The following is a 14,027-nucleotide window of genomic DNA, read 5'->3' as shown; positions in this document are numbered from 1 at the left end:
AATTTGCCTTTTCATGCAGGGTACATGCCTCTGTCTTGCTGCTGATGACACTGTATTTGTGACGTTTCTGTGATTATACTGATAGCTCTTTCTTTTTAAAGCCATACTGTTAACCGGGAGTGGCAAAACCTGGTGCTAGAGGAAAGGCCGTGAAGTTTCAGTTTGGCCCAAACTTTTAAGAAAGCACATACACTGTACACATCAAATGTTCTCATAGTATCTGCTTGAAATTAAGTTCACAGGCAGTCAAAAAAGTGTTTACATACAAAAACATGTGTTGCTGAAAACTAACAAATCAGTGTTAGAATAAGCGGTAACACTTTTACAGTAAGGTTCTAAACATTCATTCAATAATAAGCATGAAATAATTTTTTTTTTTTACTTCATTTATTAATTTAGGTTAATATTAATTTATATATATGTGACCCTGGACCACAAAACCAGTCTTAAGTCGCACAAGTATATTTGTAGCAATAGCCAACAATACATTGCATGGGTCAAAATGATCGATTTTTCTTTTATGCCAAAAATCATTAGGATATTAAGTAAAGTATCATGTTTCATGAAGATATTTTGTAAATTTCCTACCATAAATATATCAAACATTTATTTTTGTGAGTGGATATGCATTGCTAAGGACTTCGTTTGGACAACTTTTAAAGCGATTTTCTCAATATTTTGATTTTTTTTTTTTTTTGCGCCGTCAGATTCCAAATTTCAAATATTTGAATAGTTGGTTTTGTGGTCCAGGGTCACATATGTATACTAATACATATGTAGTTATTACAAATGTAAAATTAAAGGGTTAGTTCACCTAAAAATTTAAATAATGTCATTTATTACTCACCCTCATGTCGTTCTACACACATAAGACCTTCGTTCATCTTCGGGACACAAATTAAATATTTTTTATGAAATCTGATGGCTCAGTGAGGCCTCTATTGCCGGCAATGTCACTGAACTTCTCAAGATCGAGAAAGATACTAAAGACATATTTAAAACAGTTCATGTGAGTACAGTGGTTCTACCTTAATATTATAAAGTGACGAGAATACTTTTTGTATAAAAAAAAAAAAAAAAATTTACTTTTCAACAATATCTAGTGACGGCCGATTTCAAAACACTGCTTCGAAGCTTTACAAATCTTTTGTTTTGAATCAGCCTCGTTTACTGAAATCACGTGACTTTGGCGCTCCGAACCACTGATTCGAAACAAAAGATTTTTGAAATCGACCATCACTCAATATTGTTGAAAAGTCGTTATTTTTTGGCACACAAACAGTATTCTCGTCGCTTCTACGACATGAGGGTGAGTAATAAATGACATTATTTTCATTTTTAGGTGAACTAACCCTTTAAAATTAGTAAATGTATTATGAACAAACATGAATTAACAATGAACAATAGTATATTAATAAATAACATGAACCTACTGTACATGCTATAAAAGCTGCTGTTTATTTTTTGTATTAGAGACCTAATGCATTAACTAATTACTTAAATTTGGTTTAACAGATTGAACCATATTGTAAAAATGTTACTGGCTAAGCATGATTAGTGGTGATTAATACAGTGAATCTGTGCAATATAAACCGGACACCTAGAGTACTTGGTGTACTTTTACCCTTCTGCTATGTGTTTACTCCTTTTCAAGCAACCACCATGTTGGTGAAGGCATAAATGATATATTTAAAATAGAATATGGTTATGTAAAATCATAATTATTATAAATACAAAAAAGTATGAATAGGTGAACACTATTATATAGTTGTCAGCTGATGAAGTCAATACTGATTTCACAGCATGACAAAAAAAAAAAAAAGAAAAAAAAAAAAGCCTAAAATCCTGATTTCTACCTCTAGAATCATATTTGCCACCTCTGGTTCTTATATTCTAATGGCTGAATCATCAAGTGAATCATTGGCTTTTCACAATGATTCTGCAAGTGTACCTCAGTTACAATGTACAATGCCTTTTATGTTCTTAGAAAGGTTTATGTATTGACATATCTGTATTTAGCACTAATTAGCTAACATGCTTTAGAATATATCCATGGCAACATGGAGAAGTCTGACACAATGGAATCCTTGTTCCAGCTGTAGATAAAACTAGCAAAATTTGGAGCAAAATCACTTTAAGCTATAACTTTAAAATAAAAATGAAAGTTGCATTTGTCCAGTCAGATGGTTGGGCATATATGTCAATGTGTATATTTTATTGATACTGCTTGAATTTTCTATTTTGAATGTTATTTCTGAGCCCTTTCCTCTGTGATTGTAGAATATACAATCAATATAAGCTAATCAATAAAATACATGTGAAAAGATTTCTGAGAAAATTTCAGTTTACCGATTGTAAATTACAATGTGTTCTTTTTGTGAAACTCATGAGAAAAAGATATTATTTATAATATTATTTAGCTATAGAGTGCTTATTTATTTAACTAGCCATGGTTTGCTTTTGACAATGGTCACTTTTTTTAGTTGAACCACACCCAGTGTTTAGATGTGTGGGTGTGTGAGAGCGAGAAAGAGAAAGAGATGCAAATGAATAGTAAGGCAAACAAAAAAGAGGGAACCTATAGCAGCAAAAGTACCAAAAAAACTACAAAAAAACCCCCCAAAAAACAAAACAAAAAACACTCCTTTTAATCTTTCTATTTTTACACCTGCACTCACACAACCTCAACAACACACCACTGTAGCTCAGGCTTCAGGGCAAACGCTCTGTTTTCATCCTGCCTGCCTTTTACGTTTTCTCTACTACAATGCCACCTGCTGTTCATTCTGTGAAGGAGCACAAACAGTACTGGGTAATGTGTGATCCTTTTCCCACAGCCTGACTTTTATGGTGGTCTCTTTTCTAGCTCCTAAATTGCCATGGTGATGCTGTTCCAGTGGAGAAGTATTTACCATTAAAGGCGTTTTCATTTGTATCACTCTAAATATCAAACTACATTTTAACTAAGTGAAAACACATCTCTCCATGGCACCTAAAGGGATAGTTAACCTTTAAAAAAAGAAAGAAAGAAAATTATTATTTACTCCACCTCATGTCGTTCCAAACCTGTGTGACTGCAGAACAAAAAAAAGATTTTGAAGAATGTTGGTAACCAAACATTTTGTGTGTGTGTGTTAGTGTGTGAGTCTAAATACTTTATACAGAGGACAATGTAGATAATTGTGTAAATAATCATACTGTATGGTGAATATCATGCATGTTCAAGACACTTTATGAGGCTTGCTGATATAATTGGTTTGAGCTTGACTCAACGATATACAGTTCTTGGGTTAACAATAATTAGGTTAATAAATTGTCAGTTTACTTAACTACATGGGTGACACATATTCTATAAATTGTGTTTGAATAAGACATGGAAACCTTATAGATAAACAGAAGCAATGCTTGTGTTACAGCGACTAGCTTGCTTAATAGTCATGTGGAATGGTTTTCTGGGGTCAGACCGACTCGTTTTGATGAGAACTATGAGAGCATGTTGCTAACAGTGCCAAGGTCATACAAGAACAATTCTCAAGGAATACATACAATGGCAAAAACTGAAAGCACACTTGCCCAGTTTTTTTGGATAAAAGCCAAATGTGCAAATGTAGCCCAAGAGTGTTTTTTTTGTTTCTGCACTGGTAAAGTAAGGTGTAATCGTAGCAGCTATTGAATCCAGAGAGACACAAGTTTTATTCAAGCAACCAGAAACAACATGAAAGTATTGAGTCCATCCTTCTATTGCTAAAAGACTGCACTTTGGCAATGCAAAAGTGTTTGGCATAAGTAGTGACAGTTTAAGTTAATACGGTATTTACAAGACACTAAGTTGACTGTCTTCAAAACAATCACAAGGTGTATAAGAAAAAACTATAATCTCAGGCAGCTACTGAGACAGTGCAGTACAACTAAGCTCCAACAGGAGGAGCCACAGCACAAGACAATCAAAATGATTCTCAATCCATGAAACAAACAGTCATGCGCAAAATTCCAACTGAAGTAAAAGTTGACACTTGGGCAAAAATGCAGTGTAAAAAAAAAGAGGGATAATAATTTTGTTACTTATGTTGGAATCAAAATGAAGGGCATCATTATCAAAAGCAGTGGCACAACATGACAATAGAGTACCTCAGGGATGATTTTTGTAGGCCAACCCGGAAGTTAGCGGCGCACGGGTTCCCTCGGTTGAAAGCCCATGCATTTTTCCCATAGACTTTTGGAAAATCGCAGAAAATAAGCTCTGTGTTTAACAAAGGGTTCTGACACTTAAACGTTTTGTCTATCAAGATAATCTTTACAAGTTAAAACAACATAAATACATTTTGTAGCCTAAATAAAGTCGTCAGATATAAAAGCTAACAGTAGGCTATAAACGGACTAAGTTACAGCACACCATGGTCGCGGATCAACGTCGTCACCACCAAGCTTCCTCAAACTGTATTTAAAAAACAACGTTATTTAAAAACATGTTCGCTGATTATGATGTGTATGTGCTGTGTATGAATACTTATACACTTTTTCATGAGAAATGCTGTCCAAATGTCCTGTTTGTCATGATGACGTCTAAAGTCCCCGCCAAAGGAAGTAGTCCCTTTTAGCAATTTGTTAGCAACCGCCGATTTTAAGACACAGTAAAGGTTTTAAAAAATCACAAGCTGGTTATAACTAGTGTGTTTTATGTCATAGATCAAAACGTGAAAATATTTAGAGGCTTTGTTAACCACAGATCTTATTTCAGGCGATTTAGCAAAAACCCATAGACTTTACGGCGTTGGAACCGGAAGCCCTAAAATGCTAACTCGCTTCCGGGTTTTGCCTACAAAAATGCGTCATCCCTGAGGTACTCTATTTACAACCTGAAATAACCTTTCCTTGCCTTGTCATGGAAACTTAGAATGACAGTTATGATGGGCACATCATTTTCTTTTTTTTCTGCATGTTGGTTGGACCACATTTTTTAAAAATAGATACAAAAAGCGAGAACAGGTCTCTACAAACAATTATACATTAACCAATTCTTGAAAATTATACATTTAAAACTGCCACCTTTCCATAGCTTGATTTGCACAATCAACTTTCCAAGCGAATCAATGTTTTTGTACGAATCCGGACTGCCGCCACCTAGTGGTGAAAAGATGTAACCTGTAAAAAGAATCGCTGAAAATATATTGACAGCCTGTTCTCAAAACTCTGACTAACATTCCGGGAACGGTCTCTCAAAGTTATCAACAAACGTTCTTCCAGTAACCTTAATAAAACCTTTGTTCAGCGTTATATGGTCTTTCATGTTCTCAAAACGTTAGCACAAAAACATTATTTAGGCTATACATTGTTCATAGAAAGTTTTTTTTTTAAATGTTTTACTTGGACATTCGTCTAACAGTTTTTAAAATTTTACTACCTGTTTCAGAACGTTTAGGGATCATTCAAAGTTTACATAGCCTAATGTTTGCAAAATGATAAAATGGTTCCCTTATTGGTCACAAAACCAGAAAAGTTTTTAAAACGTTTAAAAAAACTGTATATTGTAAGTTGTAACAAAACTAAATAAAAACATTAGAAAAATGTCAATAACAACATTCCATAAACATGTATACATAAATAACATTGTTGTGCTAACGTTATGATAACATTATTAAAGACCAGATACTTTGAACAAATGTTCTATAACATTACTGGAAGAAGGTTTGTTTTGTTCTGAGAATGTTCCCTGTTAGCTGCACAAACAGCTTAACAACTATTGAAAACAACATCAACAACAAACCCATCTGTCACAGGATATCTTGGCAGCATTGATTTTATTCAAAACAGTCTTATTCTACAAACATGGCCAAATTTATGAATTATTTATATTTTCCGCCCTCCTCACAAAGAACTGAATAATTCATAAAATTGGTCTTACATAAAGCATCCTAGTGAGACTCTGCAAGATGACACGTTCACTTTGAGTGCTGAAGGCATAGCGAATACTGTAGTTATTCCCTCAACAAGACTTATAATTCAACGCAAATAGGACTCTTAGGACTGCTGGATACCTACATTGTAAGCGTAAGTTTTAAACATTTCTAATGCATGCCAAATAAGACGCATGAAAATGGTGCTGTCACAAATGTCATCCATCACATCATTACACTGCAACGTTCAAAAAGATATGTGTGAATTGAGTGAATTTGTTAATGTTTTGACAACTTGTTTTCAATTGTATATTGAGCTAAACATATACTGTACATGCACAGAAAACAGTTTGCACAAACACATTCAAAACAGTTTATTTACTCTTGACTCTGGCTTTAGATTCATATTGCGTTGGTGATGAATGTCATTGTGCAGAAAGATTAAATGACTGACCTTTTCATCTATCTGCAAAGTTACAGCTATACTTTAAATTAATCAGTTGATACAGTGCACTTATTGTGTACATATGTTTTTACATTGTACTTATATATTTTTTTAAAAACTTACATTACATATAATTACACTGTTGACCCTACACCTACTCCTTAACCAACCCTTAAAACTAACCTTACCATACCATGAAATTTGTCACTAAACTTACCCGTATCTCACCTAAATAGCAGCAAAAGTGCAATACAACATTAACACAAAAAGAACATTGTACTGAACAGTTATATTTTTTACGCAAGTACATAGTAGTTAAAGACACCAAATATAAAGTGTGACCCTTGTTAGCTTTTTCCTTGTATGATCAGTTTATTTTGATCATGAATGAGGTGGCAAAATGTCACATGAAACATGCTTTGTAAATAGGGAATACCCTATTCATTCATTCATTTAAATGTTAAATGTATGTAAACTCATTTATATACATACATACATACATGTACAAAGGCCTATTATTGTCTTTGATGCTTGTCTGGACAGCTGGTCTTGTGTTTAATTCAGAGCGTAAAATAATTTTAATATATGATTAACATTCTTGGTAAACAAAACATAGATAATATTTATTCATAAATTATATATTTCATCCAGCTTGGTTTAAATACTGCCTGATAACTGAAAGACTAAAAATAACTGATTAAAAAAAAAAAAACATCACGCACATCACACTACATCAGGGTCTGTTTAAATATTGAATGAACAGAAAGAGCTTTTTCTGTTGCGCATTAGACCTTTCTCCTAGTGCTTCTGCCATTCAGCTAGAGACTGTGTTGTATAGCATGGATCAACTCAAAGTCAGCCTTCTTTTACTTCTTATTTGTATTCTACTTTATGTATCATCAAGATAAATGTAGACCACTTGTGTTTTCTTTGTTGTTTAGTATTAAGCGGAAGTTGTTGATTGAAGAAATACTAAGCTGGGCTTTATTATTGGATAAAATTGCAAACAGACACGTTTGACCTCTTGACCTTCAGCACCCTGACAGTGTGCCACACTGCTGTACTGTTCACCAATAGCATTTTTGGGATCAGTATGTATTTAGGACTCCTGTGCTCTAACCAACATACTGTACATTCTCAGAATACTGACTAAAGTTTTAAAGGAATGCAAAAGGCCCTCCTCTGGTCTGTATCATTTTATTTGCGTGTAGGCTAACAAAATTAGCCACTGCTGGGTACTAAAACTATTATATCCGGTGTATGATCAGTGTTTACTCTGAGGTCAGATCCGAATTTTCTGATGTATTGTTTATTTGGAGAATCATTAATAATAGTATATGAGAAACAAACTGTTGTCTTCTATTTTTACAGTGATTTATGGGGATTTTTTTTATATTCAAGGTTTTAGGAAGAAAAGTTCAAGTGTATGGTACAGTACAAAGCTCTAATGTTTTCTTTTAGGCTGTCAGTGATGCCAGGACAGATTTCCTCTAATTGTTTTCATGTCCCACACGTATCCTTGCAAGAATAAACTGATTCATAATTTTATCAGTAAATCTTTCACTGCCCCTAATTCACTTGTACTCAAAGTGGAAGACATTACCACAGGACAAACAAGTCGTATTTATATTTATTCCTTTAGTCACATCCTTTTGACCAATGTGACTTACAAAATATAGCAACAAGCGGCAATCATCTGAAAATGTACAAGTGCAAGTGAAATATATGTATCTTTTCAAATATAATGTGTTTTTTACAGTTAGGTTCACTCTGAATCCTCACTGATATTTAGGGTTTGATGAAACAGGTTACAGCATTATACACAGGTGTCAAAAGGAACAACAGACTTCTAAAGGAAATCACTATATCTTACTGTTAGATTGAAATAGAATCTCTGAAAAAGATTTACTGTCATAATATAGCCTATGTGATTATAAAATATATATAATTTTTACAGAGGTCTGATTGTGCTGGAAGGACGATCAACAGAGTATTACATTAGATCAGTCTTGAATGGTTGTGCAGTTGTGTGAGAGATGGAGAAATATTGTATCTTCTATCTTGTAAAATATGGTCTAGGGGTGAGGTGGTTGAATAGATGCAGAAACATCAATCTTCCTGAAAGGAGAGAATGATAACAGATTTTTAGTGTAGAAAACTTGTTGCTGATGGTCGCCAGCTTATTAGTGGAAAACATGCCAAAGCTATCAGCGGTCAGAGAGGTATAGGAAGGAAGACAGCCACTGGAGGTTAGCCCAGATGGATGTTAATGTCAACAAGGACTGGAGGTTGAGTGCCATTCTCAGAGGAAAGACAACAACAGCATGTCTAGCTTCTCAAAGTTACCCTGTTGACCAAGAGGATGAAAAATGTCAAAGTAAATTTTATGATCTGTGAATGTAGAAAGAAAAAGCGAATTTCCAAGTGTTGGAGATGAGCAAACTTGTTCAAACCTCCAAGTCCAAACCTCCTCTCTTCTTTAATTAACTCCAGATCCTTCAGTCTACACAGTTGTACCACTAGATGGCAGAATATTTGTATTGTTTGGACAGGACTGAGGTTAGTATTGTTGAATAGTGCATGTGATTTAGGTAAATTGGCTTACCATGTTGATTTGTTGTCACATGACCCTTCTTGCCATATTTTCCATTGTGCAGTCAAACAGTGGCATGCAGAGTTGAGCACAGAAAGAGACATAGAAAACAAGTATCAGAAATCAGTGATTTTACTATGTATTCGAATGAAACACAATCTGATTTTAATGTAAAAAACATTTGGTCTACTGAACTTTACTGTATTCATTTAATGATCTCACATGACCCACATTTACCACTGTGGTGGCACAAACAGTGGTGTGTAGAGTTGTGACCAAAAGTTTTGAGAATGACACAAATATTAATTTTCTGTTGCTTCAGTGTTTTTAGATCTTTTTGTCAGATGTTACTATGGTATACTGAAGTATAATTCCAAGCATTTCATAAGTGTCAAAGGCTTTTAAAAAAGTCAATATTTGCAGCGTTGACCCTTCTTTTTCAAGACCTCTGCAATTTGCCCTGGCATGCTGTCAATCAACTTCTGGGCCACATCCTGACTGATGGTAGCCCGTTCTTGCACAATCAATACTTGGAGTTTGTCAAAATTTGTGGGTTTTTGTTTGCCCACCCGCCTCTTGAGGATTGACCACAAGTTCCCAATGGGATTAAGGTCTGGGGAGTTTCCTGGCCATGGAGCCCAAATTTTGATGTTTTGTTCCCGAGCCACTTAGTTATCACTTTTGCCTGATGGCAAGGTGCTCCTTCATGCTGGAAAATGCATTGTTTGTCACCAGACTGTTCTTGGATGGTTGGGAGAAGTTGCTCTCGGAGGATGTTTTTGTACCATTCTTTATTCATGGCTGTTTTCTTAGGCAAAATTGTGAGTGACCCCACTCCCTTGGCTGAGAAACAACCCCACACATGAATGGTTTCAGGATGCTTCACTGTTGGCACGACACAGGACTGATGGTAGCGCTCACCTTTTACTGTTATACTGAGCCCGTATTCAGACATAAACGCTGAAGCTCTGCAACGAAAATAGCGTAGCAGTAGGGGACAGACGAATGTGTTGAATAAAGTCGTTATTTTAGTTTTGTCTTTGTGCACAAAAAATATAAAAAACATCTTAGTTTGTGTTCCAAAAATGAACGAAGGTCTTACGGGTTTGGGACGACATGAGGGTGAGTAGTTAATGACAGAAATTTAATTTTTGATTGAACTAACCCTTTAAAAATTTTTAGACTGTATGTTTGGATCCAAACGCAAGAGGGCAGCAGAGCATCACTGCGCTCATCACTGAAAAGACCTGAAAAAAACTTAAAAACTTGAAAAAACAATAATGAAAAATAAAAAAATGCTATTATTAAACAATAGCAATTCAAACAAATAAAAAATATAAATATAAATAAAATATAGTCACAGCCTAGGCCATTTGGATCCAAGCACCACGATTAAATGATGCAACGTATTTTTTTTCCAAATATAATCTGTCTTTAAGCAATAGTATACTATATTATTTTAAAAGAGACAAATTATATTGTCTCCTCATTTTAATTGGACAGCAGTTTATTCAGTCATGTCTGGCAACTGACAAATATGTATTATTAAATATAAAAAATGAAGGTAGCCAAATATTTAATTTCTTTGCAAATTAATTATGTCAAAGTCAGGAGATATGGTTCTGCAAATGAATATGCATTTTTATTACACGTGAAGCTATTCAACCATTTAGTTACAGTGTTCTTAGAATAGTCTTAGTAGTACAGTCAATGATTTATTCTGCAGGTTGTCACATTTAATCATTTAACCGATTTTTCAGTATGGTTAGGCATTTTCTGATTTCAAGATTCATGCAAGAGACACCAATATACTGTAGACATTTTGTTTATTTGCATTTTATTTGCTTTATATTCTCTGAATGTCTTAAGGCAAAGGTGATTCAGCATTGTTCTTTAGTTTTGCATAAAACAAGGACAGAGTAATCAAAATTATTTGATGGACTTTTTTTTGGTCTATTTTAGCCTATACTATAATGTATTGGTGCATGTGTAAAAACAAGTGAATAGCAAGCTATTTTTACAAGTGAATTTGAGTGTGTTAGCAATTGAGGAAATATATTTACAATTTATTTTAATAATAATAATAATAATAAAAACGTATTTACTTAATTTTTAGGCAGTTCGTTTTTGCAAATGAGAACATCCCCAAAAAAGGAGGATTAGGAGATTTTGTCAGATTTAGCTCACTTCTGGGTACAAATTTGTACACACACACACACACACACACACACACACACACAAACACAGGTTTGTTTTGCTATCAAAGTGAGGACATTCCATAGGCGTAATGGTTTTTATACTGTACAAACTGTACATTCTTTCCCCCTACACTACCCCTACCCATCACAGAAAACATTCTGCATTTTTACATTTTTAATAAAACATTGTTTAGTATGTTTTTAAAGCTATTTTAAATATGAGGACTCATGAAATGTCCTCATATTTCATGTTTACGTTATAATACCAGTGTAATACCCACGTCATTATACAAATTTGTGTCCTCATAAATCACAAAAACACACACACACACACACACACACACACACACACACACACACACACACACACACAACCAACCTGAACTAACTGTTAAATCCTCTCATCCCTGCTGCTTGGTCAGTGAGAGTTTAACCCCATACCTCGCAAAGCACTTCACATTCCCCGCCCTCATTTAAAATAGACCTTTGCGATTGGCCATAAGCCACGGCTGGTGAAGGTAACTCCGCCCTTACATTCATCAAAGCGTTTCTGATTGGTCATTTTCTACGGCTCCTCCCTTTGCCTTTTGACAGTAGCTGAAGGCACAGTGAGTTTGTTATCCGTAACTCACGTTTCATCAAGAGAAAGATGAGTGGACAGACAGAGACAATCTGACGGTTTTATTTTCTGGAATTAAACGGCTTGAGCAGAAGTGCAGACATGGAGAACGCGTAAGTATTTTTAGTCAGAGAGAGAGAGAGAGAGAGAGAGAAGCATTTTTCCCAACGTTGTGTTGTTTTAATCTGCTATCTGCGATGCCAGCAACATGTGCATTGTAATCACTGATCTATGGCGGACAATATTTTGATAAGTTATGAGGTATGCAACAGGCTTCTATAACTTTGTGTGGCACAGCAGACCATTTTAATTGTTTCAATGATTGATAAGCATTTCTTCATACAATTCGTACTGTCGCTTCGCACAGGTCAGGTTGCAAGTTTGTTGCTATGATAATCGAAATTATTTGACTTTATTAGCCCAAGCATTTAAGATACAAACTAAATTTCTGATATTTTACATAATGAGCAAGGAATTTATGATTAAAATATGTTGTTATTATTAAAACTATGTATTTGACTGAAGCTCTGACTGAAATTCACCTGTTGCCTACTGACATTTTCAGAAATCTCACAATATACAATGTATCACAATTTAAATGTATTCATTTAGCAGACACTTTTATCGAGGTTTATTGTACCATTACCACCATATTTCAGATTCAGAATGCATCAACATTATAATACACAAGCCATTTTCTTTTGTGGTAATTCATTGTAACGTGACAGCCCTGCTCCCTTCCTGCATGTCTGGAAAGAGTTTATCTACACTTGCAGACTGTGCACTGACGCCTATTCAAGGAAAATATGCCACTCTGATATAAGACGACGTGTGTGTGTGTGTGTGTGTGAGAGAGTTCTGTAATGTTAATCTTTTCGACAGTTAGACAGACCTTGGTGGTGTTTTCTCTGTCCTTATTGTAAATCACTCAGTGATTGCAATTTTAATCATCACTGTAATGTAGGCCTATATAATCAGTTAAAAATGCGTGCTCACACACACACACACACACACACACACACACACACACACACACACACACACGCTGCACTACTTCCAAGCCAGCAGCTTGTCTGAATTAACACATAATTTCAGACAAGTATTGTGTATTATGGTTTGTCTTAACCAAAATTACACTGTGATAGGAAATGGAGATCGTAAACAAGATCATTTTGACTTCTTGGACCGTAAAGCACACACACTGAAGCAGATAGGCCTCCTCAGGAAGATGATTGGCCCAGTGTCCTGGTTTGCATACAGGAAAGCAGTGGCTCATGATATTTTTAGTGGCACTAAAAACTGAATGTTTTCTATAATTTTAACACTGAAAGGAATAATTAACCCTCCAAAATTTTTATCATAAATGTATGCACGCTGCTGTTCACAACCTGTGTGATTATAATTTTATTCTTTTTTTTTCTTTCCTTTTTTTTTTGGTTGAACATAAAAGGAGAAATTTGGAAAAATGCCCTTGCTGTTCATTCCCATACAACTAAAGTGGTTGGTGAATTGTACTACTTTGTCCAAATATGGACCATAAATTTAGACCAGCTTTGTGTAGAAAAGATTGATGTTAAAGTAATTATAAATCTGCTAGAAGATGTCACACATGCAAAAACAAATGAGGTTTCCTGCACAGTTTCCTGCACATCTCTTCCTCCTTTATCATGTTGTCTACTGTGCAGCACTCATAGCTGTATGCAAATAAAGTTCTGTTCATCATTCTGCCATGATTTAAACTGACACTTTAGCAGTTTGGGTTTAAGTATGGTTCATCGTTTCAGTATAATTATTTTTAGTATGTAGAGTATACAAATTGGTAATTCTGGACAAAATCTGCTAGACTTACCTATCAGTTTTAATGGAAATTTAAGATATGTAGGTTGTTGCAGAGGTCAAATAGGTCAAATTATGTCTATTAGTTAAAACAGAGGAGTATTTGCACAAGTATTGTGACTGTTCACAAATACGGCTGAACATTATAACAAAGTTTGAAAGGAGGATTCTCAATTCAGGTTATTAAAATTGTCATCTATATTTGAATTGCTTATCAGTATTATATTGGTAACTCAAAGCTCTAACAGTTCCTTGTACTTAATGGCTGGATTTTGTATAAATCAATATAGTATAGGCATATGGTGAAACTGACAGATATTACAGTGCATTGGCCTGATCGGTCATCGTTGTCTACTGCCCTCATGCTGAAATCATAGACTCAGAGTTTGTTGATATGATTCAATTTCCATGGTTATTCTATTGAATGATGCGTCAACATTGT

The 14,027-nt window shown here is 34.7% G+C and overlaps 1 protein-coding gene and 1 long non-coding RNA gene across 2 annotated transcripts in view; one reads left to right on the top strand and one right to left on the bottom strand.

Moving 5' to 3' along the window:
- Positions 1–7,964: 7,964 nt before the first annotated feature.
- LOC125272414 lies at positions 7,965–11,562 on the bottom strand. The gene is made up of 4 exons (XR_007185833.1): positions 11,510–11,562; positions 8,945–8,969; positions 8,793–8,858; positions 7,965–8,686 (listed from the first exon to the last, which is right to left on the bottom strand). It is a non-coding gene; the product is annotated as an uncharacterized LOC125272414 (long non-coding RNA).
- A 147-nt stretch (positions 11,563–11,709) lies between these two features.
- The window catches only part of trim2a (tripartite motif containing 2a), a 30,128-nt gene continuing 27,810 nt past the window's right edge, over positions 11,710–14,027 (top strand). The window contains exon 1 of the mRNA XM_048197222.1: positions 11,710–11,862. The gene's annotated coding sequence lies outside the window, so the exon portion shown is untranslated. The remainder of the gene's footprint in view (positions 11,863–14,027) is intronic.

The sequence above is a fragment of the Megalobrama amblycephala genome, linkage group LG7 (assembly GCF_018812025.1).
Source record: "Megalobrama amblycephala isolate DHTTF-2021 linkage group LG7, ASM1881202v1, whole genome shotgun sequence".
Taxonomy (NCBI): domain Eukaryota; kingdom Metazoa; phylum Chordata; class Actinopteri; order Cypriniformes; family Xenocyprididae; genus Megalobrama; species Megalobrama amblycephala.
This window is presented reverse-complemented; position numbering and strand designations above follow the sequence as displayed.